The sequence below is a fragment of the Pogona vitticeps genome, chromosome Z, assembly GCF_051106095.1.
Source record: "Pogona vitticeps strain Pit_001003342236 chromosome Z, PviZW2.1, whole genome shotgun sequence".
Lineage (NCBI taxonomy): Eukaryota > Metazoa > Chordata > Lepidosauria > Squamata > Agamidae > Pogona > Pogona vitticeps.
In genome coordinates this window covers 2,348,797-2,365,493 of record NC_135799.1, presented here as the reverse complement: position 1 = coordinate 2,365,493, position 16,697 = coordinate 2,348,797, and the positions used below count along the sequence as shown (strand labels likewise).

At 50.7% G+C, this 16,697-nt stretch overlaps 1 protein-coding gene across 1 annotated transcript in view; it reads right to left on the bottom strand.

Annotated features, from left to right (window-relative positions):
- LOC140702925 (uncharacterized) overlaps positions 1–12,644 on the bottom strand; it is a 208,957-nt gene extending 196,313 nt beyond the window's left edge. Inside the window, exon 1 of the mRNA XM_078382539.1 lies at positions 12,421–12,644. The gene's annotated coding sequence lies outside the window, so the exon portion shown is untranslated. The remainder of the gene's footprint in view (positions 1–12,420) is intronic.
- Positions 12,645–16,697: the final 4,053 nt, after the last annotated feature.

Here is a 16,697-nt window from a genome sequence, read left to right as displayed (position 1 = left end):
ATGTGGCTCAGCTGAGAGGTGGGACCCTGTGCGCCGACAGCCCACCCTCCAGGAATTGGCTTGGCTGCTTCTCAAAAAGTTCTTCATTTCATTGAACACTTAAGAAGTTTCTCCTGATATTCAACCTAAATCTGGTTTCCTTTAACTTGAGTTCATCGTTGCATGTCCTCCACTCTGGGATGATCAAGAACAGATCCTGCCCCTCCTCTGTATGACAAGCTTTCAAGTCTCTGAAGAGTGCAATCCTATCTCCCCTCCGCCTTCTTTTCTCAAGGCTAAATATGCCCAGTTCTTTCCGTTTTTCCTCCGAAGGGTTGGGTTCCAGCCCCCTCATCATCATCGTGGTGGTACACTGGGTGTCCCCCTGGATTCATCCCTAAGCTCGGATGCCCAGGTCTCGGCGGTGGCAAGGAGTGCATTTGCACAGCTGAAGCTGGTGCGCCAGCTGCGCCCGTTCCGTGAGATGTCGGTCTTGGCTACAGTGACTCATGCCGTAGTTCCACCCTGTTTGGATGACTGCAACGCGCTCTGTGTTGGGGCAGCGGAAACTTCAGCTGGTGCAAAACTCTGCAATGGGACTACTGACTGGGGGCAGCTATGAAGAGCATAGAATGCCCCTGGTTACTGCTCCGTTTCCGGGCCCAATTCAAAGCGCTGGTTGTTACCTAGAAAGCCCTCTACAGCTTGGGTCCAGGCTCCCTGAAGGACCGTCTCTCCCTATAGACACCTTCTTGGTGATTCAGATCAGCAGAGGAGACCCTCCTCTTGCTCCCACTGCAAGTGCAAGCCCAGCTTATAAGGACACGGGTAAAGGAGGGCCTTCTCAGTGGCAGCCCTCAGCCCGTGGCACGCTCTCCCTCGGGCGATCAGGATGGTCCCTTCCCATTTATCCTTTTGGAAAGAGCTAAGCACCCATCTCTTCAGGCAGGCTTTTAAAAGTTATAATAGAATCCCTGAACCCCATTTTGGCAGATAATTTTAATTTTTTCCTGTTTTAATCTTTTAATTGTGTTTTAAATCATACATTGTTTAATTTATCTTTTAATATCTAACATATTGTGTTTTTAACTGTGTGAGTGTTAATGTTGTGAGCCGCTTTGGTTTACAACTTGGTAACAAAGCCTCATCAACGTGCTCCAAACATTGAACATAGTCCCAAGGGGTTAACGGCGATGGTCCCCAAAGGGTTTCTTGTAACCCCAATGAGGGGGTGGGGGACTCCTCTTGGCACAGATTGTCCCACAGCATTTGTGCCAAATCCACCCCCTCTCATCCGGACCCTCCTCGAACTCCCCTCTCTTCCCACCGCGCTCTCGCTGCTCTTCTTCTTTCCACGGAGCCACGGTTACTTTCCACTCTTGGGTTGGTGTACGCACTGGTGGATATTGGTGAGGTGAGGGATCTGGCAAGAGTCCGCCCACTCGCAGGTTTGGGAAATCTCTTATTAAACCTTGGGTGCGAACTTTCTCAAATGCTTGTCTTTTTTCATCTCTCTTCTTTCTCTCATATTCCTCCACCACTGCACTAAACCACACTACTCCCCCCTTCTCCTTCTCTCCACTTCCAACTGTCACTCCTGACTCCTCCCACTCCCCTTCAGCCAAACACACTTCCACCTTTACCTCCCCTTCTTTATTTGTTAACCCTTTCCTCTCTTCTTTATTACTTTCGCTGCTATTCAGCTGTTCTTTCTTTCCATCATCTTTTTCCTCTTCTCTGCGGACAGCACACTCTCTCTTTCTACACCTTCACACGCCCCCCCGGAGGAGTGGGCCATCCGCTCTTCATCACCATGCATATTTCCGTCTCCCTGTCGCGAAAAATAATCAGCATTAGCATGGTTGGTCCCTTTTTAATATTTCACCTGAAATGCATATGGCTGTAAACTCAAGTACCATCGTGTCAGTCGCGGATTAGCATCTTTCATTCTATTTAGCCATTGAAGGGGTGCATGATCAGTTACTAACGTAAAAGGTGCTCCCAACAAATATTATTTTAATGTCAAAATGGCCCATTTTACTGCTAATGCTTCCTTTTCAATAGTTGCATATTTTTGTTCACGAGGACTTAATTTTTTGCTAAGATACATAATTGGGTACTCTATTCCTGACTTTTCTTGAGCCAACACTGCCCCAATACCTCTATCTGATGCATCTGTTTGTACAATGAAAGGAAGAGAGAAATCTAGAGCGTATCTCTTAGGTAACTCATTCAAAATAATCTTTAACTTATCGAAAGCCTCTTGTTCTAATTTACCCCATTTAATATATTTATTCACTTTCTTTTTAGTAAGATCAGTTAGTGGGGCTGCAATACCAGAAAAGTTAGGTACGAATTGTCGGTAATACCCGGCCAAACCTAAAAATTGTTGTACTTCTTTCTTTGTTTTGGGAGCATGCCAATCAGATAGCTTGTCAATTTTTTCTTCTGATGGGCGTATCTCCCCTTTACTTACAACATGACCTAGAAACTTTACCTTCTCTTGGGCGACCTTACACTTAGAAGGATTAACAGTTAATCCTGCCTTCTTGAGTTCTTCTAGTACTCGTCTAATATGAATTATGTGTTCTTCCCAGCTCTTACTAAAAATAAGTATATCATCAATATAAGCTCCCGCAAAGGTGCTAACAGGCTCTAGAACTCTATCCATTAAGCGTTGGAATGTGGCTCCTGCCCCATGTAACCCAAATGGCATTTTCATAAATTGGTATAACCCTTTTGGGGTGACAAAGGCTGTCTTTTCTTTATCTTCAGCCTTCACGGGAATTTGCCAGTAACCTTTCGTAAGATCTAACAAACTGAGGTATTTAGTGCCCCCTAGCTTTTCCAATAAATCTTCAATGCGTGGCCTTGGATATGCATCAAATTTTGATACTTCATTGAGTTTCCTAAAATCAATACATAATCTCACTTTCCCATCAGGTTTCGGGACTACTACTGGATAACTTCTCCACGGACTATTCGAGGGTTCGATTATTCCTAATTTTAACATTTCTTCTACTTCTTTGTTGGTAACATCTTTTAAGTGGAAAGGCCAATTTCGACTTCCGCTACGTACCACCATTCCTTCTTTGGTATTAATACAATGTTCTGCCATTTGGGTATGGCCCGGTTTGGTGGAAAAAACATCTTGGAATTCCTTCTCTATCTCTTTTATTTGTGTTTTCTGTGATACGTCTAAATTTTCTCCCAAAGGAATCTCCACTTGTTCCCCTTGATATAGGGATGATTCTGGCCCTAAATCTTCTTCTATACTTTCACCCCATAAAGCTTCTCTTTCATGCCATTCCTTCAATAGATTAACATGGTAAATACCGGTCTTCTTTTTCTTGTCAGGTGTTTTTATCTCATAATCTACTTTACCTATCTGTCTGATGACTTCATAAGGTCCTTGCCACCGTGCAAACAATTTAGCATTGTCAGCAGGCAGCAATAATAGGACCTTCTGGCCTGCTACGAATGACCTTGGTGATATTTTTGCGTCATATCTTTTCTTTTGCCCGGCTTGAGCTTGCTCTAAATGACCTTTAGCCATTTCTGCTACTTTCTTTAAATGGTCTCTCATTTCTAATACATGCTGTACCGTCATCTGAGAATTATCTGCTCCGCTTTCCCATTTTTCCTTAATTAGATCTAAAATTCCTCGAGGGTTCCAACCGTACATCATTTCGAACGGAGAAAATCCCGTGGAGGCTTGTGGTACTTCTCTGATTGCGAACATAAGCGGTGCCACCAGCAAGTGCCACTTTCAGGGTTTCTCTATCACCAATTTACGTAACATGCCTAATTGCGTTCCTATGGGTGATAAACTCACCGTTCAGCGATGTTCCTCCATAGGGACGGCCATTTTCGGTGCCTCTAAAGCGAGGCAAGACAGCGGGCTGGCCATTTTGGAACCGCCGACCAGCTGACCGAAAATGGGGCCTTTGGCATTTCCTCCAGCTGAGCAGCGGGAGCTTCAAAGGCCCGCCGCTCAGCTGGGAGAAAATGTCTGCAGTCTTTCGGCAGTGGCTTTGGAAGGACCCCGAAGCCACCGCCGACCGCCCCAACATTTGCCTTCCGAGCTCTCAAGGGCTTTCCCCCCGACATTGGAGAAAGCCCTTTGAGAGCTCGGAAGGCTCTCAGCGGCGGCGGGGGCAGGGTAGGGGGTGTCCAGATGGCTTCCAGGTGAAGCACTGGACGCCATCCGGACCCACCTACCCGGCCCCTGCTGCCGGGAGACGTGCCTTGCCCACCTATCCCAGCCATGTTGGGACTCCCGGGAGTCCGGGCATGGCTGGGTAAGTGGGTGCAGCGTGGCTCCCGGAGGCAGGGGCAGGGTAGGGGGTCCGGATGGCTTCCAGACGAAGAACTGGAAGCCATCCGGAACCCCCCCTGCCCCCGCCCCGCCGCTTGAAGCTGCCCCGTGCCCGGCCAGCGCGTCCGAGCAGCGGTGGAGAAGCCTTTCCCCCAGGCCTCTCGGAAGCGCTGGCCGCGAAAATGCCGGCCAGCGCTTCCGAGAGGCCTCGGGGGAAGGCTCCTCCACCCCTTAGGTGTGCTGGCCGCCATTTTCGTGGCCAGCGCTTTCAAGCAGTGGCGGAGAAGCCTTCCCCTGAGGTGTCTTGGAAGCGCTGGCCGCGAAAATGCCGGTCAGCATGTCTGAGCACCGGTGGCGGAGCCTTCCCCCTCCTCCCGGCTCTGCACGACCCACCCCTTACCCTCCGCTCCGCGGGAGCGGAGAAGGGGGTGAAGGGTTGGGAGGAGGGCGGCCGGGAACACCAGAGCCTTGCTTTCATCGACCCACCCCTCACCCCCTTCTCCAACGCTGCGGCTCGGCTTTGGAAGCGGCTTCCGAAACCCAGCGTCAGTGGCGGAGAAGGGGGTGAAGGATTGGGAGGAGGGTGGCTGGGAACGCCGGAGCCTTGCCCTCCTCGACCCACCCCTCACCCTCATCTCCGCCGCCGTCGCTGGGCTTTGGAAGCCACTTCCAAAGCCAAGCAGCGGCATCAGAGAAGGGTTGAGGGGTTGGGAGCAGGGCAAGGCTCTGGAATATGCAAGCCTTGCCCTCCTTGACCCACCGCTCACCCTCATCTCCGCCGCCGCTGCTGGGTTTCGGAAGCCGCTTCCAAAGCCCGGCGGCGGTGGCGAAGAAGGGGGTGAAGGGTTGGGAGGAGGGTGGCCGTGATCCGCATCGTGGCCGGCTACCCCATCCATGGATGGACTACCAAGAGTCTGACAATGGGGGAGGCAGCTGGCCGGGACCCGGATCCCAGCCACGGGGGCAGGGTGGGAGGGATCTGGATGCCTTTCAGGCATCCGAAGTGGAATCCCGGCGGTGGCCTCAGAAGGACCCTTCGGAAGGGTCCTTCCGAGGCTACCACTGGCATTTTCCCCCAGCTGACCGGCGGGGCTCCCACTCAGCTCGGGGAACATACCCCCTCCGAAGGGGAATCCCGGCGGTGGCCTCGGAAGGACCCTTCAGAAGGCTACTGCCTGCATTTCCCTCCAGTTGAGCGGTGGGAGTGGTCCTTCGGAGGCTCCCACCGCTCAGTTGGGAGAAAATGGTGCCAATGGGGAAAATCGCAAAGCGATTTTTCCCCATAGGCAACATCGTAATGCGATCGCAAAAGGGATAGCAAAAAGCCATCGCTATGCGGATTCATTGTTAAACGGGGCGCTCGTTATACGAGGCACCACTGTATATCAAAATTGAATATCAAACAGAATAATTTACTAAAACTTTGTTCACTCAAAACTATTCCGTTAGAACCAAATGCAGCCAGCTGCAGTTATCTGTGAATAATATCCTGTTTCTGGGGTGGATTGAGTATGTTAACACATGGATCTGTGATTTTATCCCTTATTACAGTGGTGCCCCGTATAGCGACGTTAATCCGTTCCAGGTTTCATTGGCGAACATCAGACAATTGCACAACCACTTCTGACAAAATGCATTGCAGAGACTGGGCATTAGCTGTCATCTGTACAGACAGCACTTTGTTGTCCTCCTCCATTTTATTGATGTCATAAAACAATCCAGTTAGTGTTAGATCCAACCACAAAATGGAAAAAAGAGAAGAAGGGGGAAATGATTATACAGCACATACAAGGAAAACAAGATGTTTTGTGACATGTTTCCTAATTAATTAATTAATTAATTAATTAATTAAACAAACAAACAAACAAACAAACAAACAAACAAACAAATAAAAGAGCCCTAAAATACATTCAGCATTACTGAAGTCTATGGTTAATGAAATAAACTGAAACCTATGGATATGAAGAGCCACAATGTGCATAAAATCCAAAACATCAAGTATTACCAAGCACCTCAGTGGTGGAACTCGGTCATTCTGCTATAAAGGCAGGATGTTTGATGATTTGCTTGAAAGATGACCTCTACCAAGCAGGGAAATTGGAAGATTTGGATTGAGTTATTTAGCACTTTCACAGCTAAAGGTGGTGGTGGGGTTTCTCTCAGATGTTCGCACAACCACTATTGACAAAAAGCATTGTAGAGAGTCTTTGCAGAGGTGGGGAGAGATCGTGTTGGCCTCCATTGGGGGGGGCTTTCCCCCCAAGCTCTGAGACGTGACACACACACCCCAAAGTCCAGGGCTGGCCCACGTCTCCTTTGTACCACAACTGGCCCGCCCAGCCTCATCCGGGGGGGGGAGGGAGGGATTTCTTCTCTTGCCCCATTCAAACCTGTGGGGAAGGAGGAGACGGTTGGGAAATGACCTATGGGTTACCAGAAATTGGGAAGGAAACTATGATTGAAAGAGAGGGAACATTAAAACCCTTTGAGGCTGCTAACGGCAAAGAAAAGTAACGCAAAAGGCAGCAAATTCTGAAATAAGAAAAGGAGGGAGTGTGAGAAATAGAGGAATCAGGGCTGCTTTGGCAGGATCTTGTAGAGACATAATGATTAAGTAGATTGCTTCTGTAACCAATTAGTACATGCATTTGTTAATTATGTAGCTGACATTAGGAAGTTTAGGGGAGATCCGGGAAGCCAACAGAGAATGTGCAGATACGGGAGGTGCCCCATGGTCCTGACAAAAGGATGAAGTGAGTGAACCTAAATAAGGGTCTGGGGTCTAGGAAAAGAGGGGAGTGGGAGATGGAAACAGCGGTGGGGCTTCCTGTGATCAGTTTAGGCGCACTGGATAGGCTGTACACCTTGGATTGCCCAGACCAATGTGGAAGCAAGGGAGGGCCCCTGCAGCCGGAAGCAGGCGATTAAATATCATAGGACATGTAATGATGGGTGTGTCTACCCAGCTAGGACGCCCGCTTTTGCAAAAGTGCTTTTTAATAAAGGAGAGCTGCTTGTATTCGTGGTCGTCCGTTTACTGCATTTAAGTAGCAAGGGGTGGGCATTTGTCACACTTCCATCATCAGCGTCTTCCTTCCTCCCTTCCATCCCCTTGTCTATCTATTCTCCCCCCCTCCCTCCTTCCCTCCTTCCGACACTCTCAAAACCTTGCTTGATCAAGAAAGTGGCTCCTGCGGCTGGAATGGCCGACTGCCCTGAGAAAAGCTTTTTTCCTACCCCGTATTTTACTTTTTGCCATTGGGGTGGAAGTGTTCCTGCTGCCTTCCTCAGTGTCTAATCTCTCCCCCAGGAGGGTGAAGGAGAGAGAAAGAAACAGGGAGAATGAAAAAAATGCTAAAAAGGAAAGGGGAGGAGGGAGGAGGAGAAAAGTAAAGAAAAAAGCAAAATTCTACCTGCCACAAAGCCTTGAAAAAGGCAGAAAAAGCTCTCCCTCTTCTCCCTCCTGGGGAGGGGAGGAGCAGAGGGCAGGGCTCTCCTTGACTGCACTTAGAGAGAAAACCTGAGGGATTTCCCCCCCCCCCAGAAGGAGAACCACCCGAAGTGTCACCGTTTGCCCAGAGGAGCCTCTTTTCCTCTCCTTAAGGGGGGGGGAAGAAATGGCTTCCAAGTGAGCCCCCCCATTGCCCCTCCCAACTGCACAGGCACAGTGACCCCCCCTAGGCCTTTCCCCACTTTTTGCTCAGCATTCAGAGGGGAGAGGGAGAGAAGGGGGAGTGCCTGCACCCCAGGTGCTTGAGAGGGATTGAAGCCCTCCCCCGAGACGAAGGGAGGTTTGCATGCACACACACACACACACACAGATGAGATGTGCCTCAAGGGACCTCTGCATGTGCAGAGACCCATGGAGATGGGGCCAGCCAGCCAGGAAAGGGTCAAAGGGTGGGGCAGCTGATGGGCCCAACCTCCCTTCTCCCTGTCTGGTTCTCCTCCTCCACACCTCTCTGCCTCCCTTTCACACCTTTTCCAATCCTCTGGGGATCCATAGCTCACTCCTTGGAAATGTCATTCTATACAACACATCACATGTGTGCGTGTGTGTCTGTGTGTGTGTGTGTGGGAGGATCAGGAAAATGTGGTTTACAATCCTTTTATAAGCCACATGTTAGATGGCCAGAATAGCCACTGATCAATTTGGGACGAATCCTCGAGGGGTTTTGGCTACAACCGGACACAGTGAAAGAGGGCAGACGGCAGTACAGGAAAAATGAATAAAGAGGCTTCAGGCAGTCAAAGAATCTCCTTTATCTTCAATAAAAAGAATTTATTGAGGAGGGAGAACCTTTCATCATAGATACTGAGGAGTAGCAAAGCTAGTATCAGCCTCTGAGGCTCTTGCATTTGGGGGTGTCGTGAGCCAGGTTGAAATGTGAACATTTTAAGGGCATGTTTCGAAGCTCTCGTATCCCATGTCTGCAATGGGACAGAGAGTGGGGTGAGAGGGGGGAGTAAGTAATGAGAACGGCTATTGCACTTCTAAATGACAATTTCTAATAGACAATTGACTATTAAAAAATGAAGTTAAATCCAAAACCTGCACCGGATCCCAACTCTTCAGTTGTGTGGAGCAGCAGAACAAAATGCTTTCTTAAATATCCGGTCCTGTTTTTGACTGTGGCACTGGAGCTTTGAGCTCCCGACACACACGCTCGGGGTGCTTCCATTGACTGAGGCATCTCTGGGGGGGGGGGCAGCCAACCATCATCCTTCACAGTCTCAGCCCAGGAGACAATGGGATTCTTACCTGGAGAGACCTCGTTTCCAGTAGGAGATCCTGGTGCAGAGATCTCGAACCTCGATCCAGAAGATCACTCGCTCTTGTTGGGGGCAATACGGGGTCACCTCCTCAAAGGCCACTGGAAGCGGGAAGGAGAAAACACAGTCTTACTAGGTGGAAAAGGCCCCACAACGTCCAAATGTTTTTTTTTTTTAAGGTTTGGAAATACTGTAACAGGCATACTCTGAAGTTCAGCTTCAGTAACCTGAGTCGCATCTCCAGTTTTCTGACAAACAGGTCAGCTGCGACAATTATGTCTGGCTGATTTTGAACCACTGGGCCAGTAGAAAGGAGTAGTAATTCTATTCAAGGTCCTTTGGAGGCGAAGGTGGCCAGAAAAAGCAGCAGCGTGGGCTAAAGCGAAAACCTTTTCTCGGTAAGGCTTTGGCACTGTGTCCAGGGAGGCAGGAGCTCCTTGTAAGAAAGTCCCAGACCAACCCTAACACAGCCACCCACACCTATGGGGGGACTGTGCTTGGAGGGGATCCCCAGCCTCAGTGCAAGGAGAGAAGGACGTGGGGTGGGTGAGACGGAGAAGGGAAGGAAGAAGAGGCGGAGCAAAAGAGAGATGCCACACCCACCTTGAGGCTCCCAACAGAGACATCCGGGGGGGGGGGGGGGAATAACCTAGCTCAGAGGCAGAAACCTCTGCCTGAGCAGGCAGCTCTCCCTTCCCCCCACCCCATCCCCCACTTTCGGAGTTTACAACCTCAATCTTAATTAATTGTTCATCAGGCTCCGGCTGCCCATCAGTCCCTTCAGCATGTTTTGAAGGCAACGAACTCCACTTCCCCAGCTCAGCAATTTCTCTGTTTTTAAGCATTCTGTGCAGCCTTTAGGCCCTTGATTTCTTTCTCGTGCCTAATCAACCGGGCAAAGCAAACATACCTGTTTCTTTCTTCAGGATTTAGGAATTCTCATTCGTAGCCCCCTTTTTCTCCTGGTCAGAGGGCCTCAGGCCGCCCAGAATGTTAAAAACAGTCGTATGGGTTTTAAAAGGCAAATGGGCAGAAGTGTGTGGAAATGCTGGTTTAAAAAGGAGAAATAGCACCTCCCACACAAAAGGGCCACAGAGCAGACGGGCGTTGGAGAAATCAGCTTTCCCAAGATTGATCTCCTTTTCCTTCATCCTTTCCTTCATCCGGCCTAAAGGCTGACAGAAACAGGCAGCGACTCGGGTTCAGCAATGAATGGCTGTGGCTTCCCTTGAGCTACAGAAACCATCCTGTCAGAATGCAGAACGAACAACTCTGGTGACCTGGAAGGGTATCTCTTCACCAGAAATACCTTCGTTCTCTCATTTCTCCCCCCAAAAACGTGCAAGCCGGTTGCAGAAATAGTCGCCACCCGAAACGCACCGACTCTGAAGTTTGGCAGACCCCGAGGGAGGTGAAAAGAACTCCCCCCCCCAACACAAAATGGCTTGTTTCAAAGAGCCTTTCCTGCCACGTCTCGCCCGCCCGGTTCCTCATCTGTCCTGTCATGATCTCAACTCCTCCCCCCCCAGGCTGGACACTGCCTCGGCCCCCCCACCGGACACTGAGCCTGTCCACCCACCGCCTGGGATCGGGGCCCCAGAGAGGCCCTTCCTTCCTTCGTTCGCCTTGGCTTCTTTGTGCGTTTGTTGGAGGGGACCCAGAAGAAGGGAAAGGCCAGCCTTGACCGAAGGGAGGGAGGGTGTGTGTGTGTGTGTGGGGGGGTGTTTTGGGGGTCAGATTTGCCATCTGGGTTCCTTTCCACTGTTTTTGGAAATGACCCCCCCCTCTCTGTCTCTGCTTCCCCCACCCCACATACAGCTTATGCCACGTCCCGTTCTTCCCTCCCTCCTCGCCCCCCCCCGCCTTTGCCCACCTCCTGCCCAGACCCGATGGGGGGGGGAAGATCCTCGGAGCCCCATAGAGGTGGGGGGGGGAGAGGGAGGCAGGAGGGGGGTGATCTTCGGGGGGGGGCTTCCGCTTCCTGTTAGAGCAGCGCCTCTTCCGCCTTCTAGGTTCCTCTCTCTTCCCCCCCCCGCTTTCTCCCCCCCCCCAAGAATGGAGAGAGAGAGAGAGAGAGAGAGAAGGAGGCAGAGGCTCATGAGGGGCCAGCGGCCTCTTCACCCCCCCCCCCAATTTGTGCATACCTGAGGCCAAGAAGGAGGAGAGACCGGGTGGGTATCGTCGCTGAGGGAGGGGGGGGCAGGAACTTCCGAGGGGGGGGGAGGGTGAGGCGCCTCTCCTCTTTTCTCTCTCCAGAATTCCCCCCCCCGCCTGCCTGCCTTCCTTCCTTCCGGGCTTCTCTTCAACCGCCGGCCTTGAGGGGGGGAGGGGAGGAGAAAAAGGGCGGGAAGGAAGAGAAAGCCCCCAAAGGGCGCAGGCGCGCCGGGGACCAACCGTCCTCTAGTGGGGGGGGGGAGAGCAGGGGGCGGGGCCTCTGAGGGGGGGGTCGGTCACTATTTCCCCCCTCAGGAAGGGATACTGAGGCGAGCGGGGGTGGAGGGGTGGTTCTCCCTTCCCTTCCCTTGGAAGCCTCCCCCGTTCGGAGCCTCCTTCTCTGAGGGGATTCGCCCGAGGTGGTTTCCCTTCAGGAGCGAAAGGAGGAGGCGCTTCCTTTGCCAAGGGAGGGGTTTGGTTCTGCAAATATAAGAAGGAAGAGGCTGACAGGAGGGGCCTCGAACTAACTCCGCCTCCAATATATCTATACCAGTATATTATAGAGAGAAGGGGGATATTCTGCCCAGAGAGAGAGAAGCCCGTAGGCGTGTGATGGAGGTTGGGGGGGGGAAAGACGATGCGGGAAGACCGGGGGGGGGGGGGGAGGGAAGAGCGCGCCTTCTTGACCTTCCTGGCAGGGCCGGAGGGATGCCCTTGTCTGTGTGTGTGTGCGTGTGTGTAAAACGGAGCTGAACCATTAACACGGAGGTTGTAAGCTCGGGAAATGAGAGGGGTGGGGGTGGGGTGGTCTGGGGGCCAGAGAGATCCCCCCCTCTCTCCTTTGAATTCTCCCTCCTCCTCCCTCTCGAGGAGACCCAGAGGGGGAAAAACATTGCCTTCCCTTCCACTGGAAAAACAGGCCTTTCTCTCTAAAGCTTTAAAGGAGGCGCTCAGCCACGGAGAGTCCCTGCCCCCCCCGAGGGGGCACCCACAACCTGGGGGGGGGTTGGAGTCACCTCCTCTTCCCTCTCCCCCCGTCCAGGCCAGGCTCTCCCTTGAAGGGACGTTTTTGGCCTCCCGCCCCTCCTAGAAAGACGCCTTGCCCGCCATCCCGAAACCTCTTGGGGGGAAACTCAGACCCCACCCCACCCCCACCTCTCCCAGGGACACACGGGGGGGGGGATTTTTCTACTTACCAGAAAGGCCACTAAAACTCGCCCAACCGCCTTCCTGAGGGGAGACCTTCTGGCCGCCTTCGTAACTGCGCACGCGCCACAGACCCCCACCCCACCCCCCTCTGTGGGGGGAAGAGGAGCGCATGCGCGGGAGGGAGAGCGAGCCGAGCAGCCAGGGAGGGGATCCTGCGCGTGCGCAGAGAGGAGCCCTGGGTTGGCTTGGAGGGCAGCCTGTCAGTCACGCGAGGGGGAAGAAAGGGGGGTTCTTGCCCAGCCAGCCTTCCAGAGGGGAGGGGCTTCGCGGAAGGAGGAGCGAGCTCTCATTGGGTCTCCGGGTTGCCAGGCAACCCCCCTCATAGACGACATAATAGACGCCCCGGAGGGCTTCCGCCCAGCAACGGGTGACGCGCAGGAGGAGCGAGTTCTCATTGGGTCCCCCATTGTTCTTCCCTATTAGATTCTTAATTAGCTTTGAATTCATTCATTCATTCATATAAAATTCCTTTTCTCCTGCCTTTCTCCTCTTTGCTTCTTTATGTCTTAACTGTTTTTGTTGGTGCAGGGGACGGTGGTCGGCTGGATGGCCAGACCTTGGGGGCCAGAGAGGCTGAGCGAAGGTCCTCCTGGAAGGTCTTAAAAAGCAGGCCGAAGTTGAGTGTCCAGTGCGCCGTGCTTAGGTCCAGTATTAATGGATGAGTTTCAATTGTTGAGACCTGATGATGTGGACAGGGTGCTTGGATCTGTCCGTTCTACCACCACTCCGCTCGACCCTTGCCCATCCTGGCTAATTGGAAGATCTGCCAGGGGGTTCGCACTTGGGTCCAGGAGGCCGTGAATGCCTCTCTGAGAGAGGGAGTGGTCCCTACCGCCTTGAAAGAGGCGGTGATTCGACCACTCCTTAAAAAGCCTAACCTGGACCCAAGGCTGGTGGTCAACTACCGACCAGTGGCGAACCTCCCTTATTTGGGCAAGGTGTTGGAGCGGGTTGTGGCCGGGCAACTCCAGGCGCTGCTGGATGAAACGGATTTTCTGGATCCATTTCAATCGGGTTTCAGGCCGGGTTTTGGTACAGAGACAGCCTTGGTCGCCCTGTATGATGACCTTTGCCAGGAGAGAGACAGGGGGAGTGTGACCCTGTTGATACTCCTGGACCTCTCAGCGGCTTTCGACACCATCGACCATGGTGTCCTTCTGGATAGGCTGGCTGGGTTAGGAGTTGGGGGCACTGTTTTACGGTGGTTCCGCTCCTTCCTAGCTGACCGTATCCAGAGGGTGGTGCTGGGGGACAGTTGCTCTGCCCCATGGCAGTTATGTCATGGGGTTCCTCAGGGCTCAATACTGTCCCCCATGCTGTTCAACATCTACATGAAACCGCTGGGAGAGGTCATCAGGAGGTTTGGGCTGAGGAGTCAGCAATATGCTGACGATACTCAGCTCTACCTCTCGTTTTCCACCAATCCAGGTGAGGCAGTTTCTGTGCTGAACTCGTGTCTGGACCTGATAATGGACTGGATGAGGGTTAATAAATTGAAACTCAATCCAGACAAGACGGAAGTGCTGTTAGTGGGTGCTTCACCGGACAGGCTGGAGGGCCATTTCCCCGCCCTGAATGGGGTTACACTCCCCCTAAGGGACAGGGTCCGCAGCTTGGGGGTGCTCCTGGACCCCAGTCTAACACTGGAAGCCCAGGTGGACTCGGTGGCCAGGGGCGCCTTCCTTCAGCTGCGGAAATTATACCAGCTACGGCCCTACCTGGACGAGCAGAGTCTCATGACAGTCACACATGCACTGGTAACATCCCGCATAGATTACTGCAATGCGCTTTACGTGGGGCTGCCTTTGAAGATGGTCCGGCGATTGCAACTGGTCCAGAATCGAGCTGCGCGGCTGGTGAGTGGTGCAGCTGCCACGGAACATATCAAGCCGATTCTGTATAAGTTACATTGGCTACCAATTGCTGCCCGGGCCCAATTCAAAGTGCTTGTTTTGACATATAAAGCCCTAAACGGCTTGGGCCCTGGATACCTGAAGGACCGCCTCCTTCCATATGAACCTACCCGGCAGTTAAGATCTAGCCAGGGGGCCCTTTTGAAAGAGCCGTCCCTTAAGGAGGTAAGAGGGACGGCTTGTAGACAAAGGGCCTTTTCGGCAGCTGCCCCCAGACTATGGAATGCCCTCCCGACTGAGATTCGTCTGGCGCCGACGCTGATGACATTTCGGCGCCAGGTCAAAACCTTCCTGTTCCAGAAGGCTTTTAATTGAAATTATATTAGCTGTGGGTCTGATGGCAATTTTAATTGTATTTTAATTGTATTTTAATTATTTTATCTTTTGCTGTATTGAATTTTAATTATTGTAAGCCGCCCAGAGACCTCTGGGTAGTTTGGGTGGCATATAAATTGAATAAATAAATAAATAAATAAAATAAATCACACGAGGGGTGCCGGACCACCACATTCTTCTGGATAGCCTCTTTCTGGGTTTTCGTTCCTCTGTGAAATAGTACGGGGAATTAATGAAACCTGAAACACTCCACAAGCTGAGGGTTGGGGGGGTTGAACAAGAGTCCATCCCCCCCCAGCACCCCTGCCGTTCACAGAGCGATACCACGCGAGGGAACATCCCAGAATCTGACTCCCCTTTTTTTCGTCAAGTGACCACTCCTCCCCCAGACGCAAAGCCATGGTCAGGGCTGTGAAGGGCAAAGAGCAGAAGAGGGTCACCCGCAGAGTCCAGGGGTCCCCAACCTCTGGCCTCCAGAGGTTCTTGGACTGCAACTCCCAGAAGCCTTCACCACCGCCTCTGCTGGCCAGGATTTCTGGGAGTGGAACCGGCCAGTAATTTACACACTCCTGAGTTAGTGCAGCAGTTCCATGCTACTTACCCCGATCTGAAACTGTTAGAATGGCGTTAGCCTTAGCTGCTACAAAGAACTACATAATCCATCACTATGATATTACCACTGCATATTTAAATGCAGACCTGAAAGAGGAACTACACATGGCAAAGGCACCAGGATATGAAGGTACAAAGCCAGAATTAGTGTATAGGTTAAACAAAGCGATTTATGGTTTAAAACAATCGGCTAAGAATTGGAATGATTGTTTGCATCAAGTTTTGGTAAAACTGGGATATAGTAGCAGTCTGGCAGATCCTTGTCTATATACCAAGAAAAATGGGAATGACTTAAACATACTACTAGCATATGTTGATGATATTGTTTCATGGCAAAGAGTCAGAGCCAAGTAGAACTGTTTGAGAAACAGTTAAAAAAGGAATTTAAATTAAAAAGTCTGGGACCAATACAAAATTACTTAGGTGTACAAATACAGAGAACAAAACAAGGGATTGAATTGAGTCAAGAGCTAAAAATCAAACAAATGTTGGAAAAGTACTGCATGGGAGAGTGTAAAAGTGTAAGTACTCCCATGACGGTAGACTTTCAAAAGGAAGATGAAATCAGTAAAGATTTCGAAAACCAAGAATTATACCATTCAGCCATAGGAAGCTTAATGTATTTGGCAAACTGGACACATCCAGATATAGCAGCCTCAGTGAACATTCTAAGTAGGTATGTAGCCAGACCTAGTGAAAAGCACTGGCAAGGCGTAAAAAGGATGTTTAGATACTTAAAGGGGACATATAACTACCATTTGATATTGAAGCCATCAAAAGATTTAAAACTGTCTGCTTATGTAGATAGTGACTGGGCCAATGATGAGACAGACAGAAAATCCATGACCGGATTTGTAATAAAATTTGGAAACAACATAGTTGGATGGAAATCCAGAAAACAAAGTTCCGTAGCAACTTCAACTTCTGAAGCAGAATTTGCCGCATTGTCAGAATTGTGTTCTGAATTAACATGGTATAAACAGTTAACAAAAGATTTAAAGAATGAGACAAGTGGTGCAATAAAAGTGATGGAAGATAATACCACATGTATACACATGGCTGAAACAGAAAGAGTAAAAAACAGAAGTAAACATATTGACATTAAGTATCATAATGTAAGAGAGGCTATAAGAGAGAAATTAATTGAATTAGAGTATTGTCAAACTGAAGATAACATAGCTGATATACTGACCAAACCTTTATGTACACAGAAGCATGAGAAATGTGTAAATGAGCTGGGATTGTGTTGTGTTCAGGCATAAAAAAATTAGGAGGGGTGTCAGAGTATAGAAATTTTATAAGCCTGAACCTGTACAGTATATGTCATTAACGAGCTGCCATTGTGCACAGATGTGAGAGTGCTGAGTCACTCTGGACATGATGCAATGACTTGAAACCAGGAG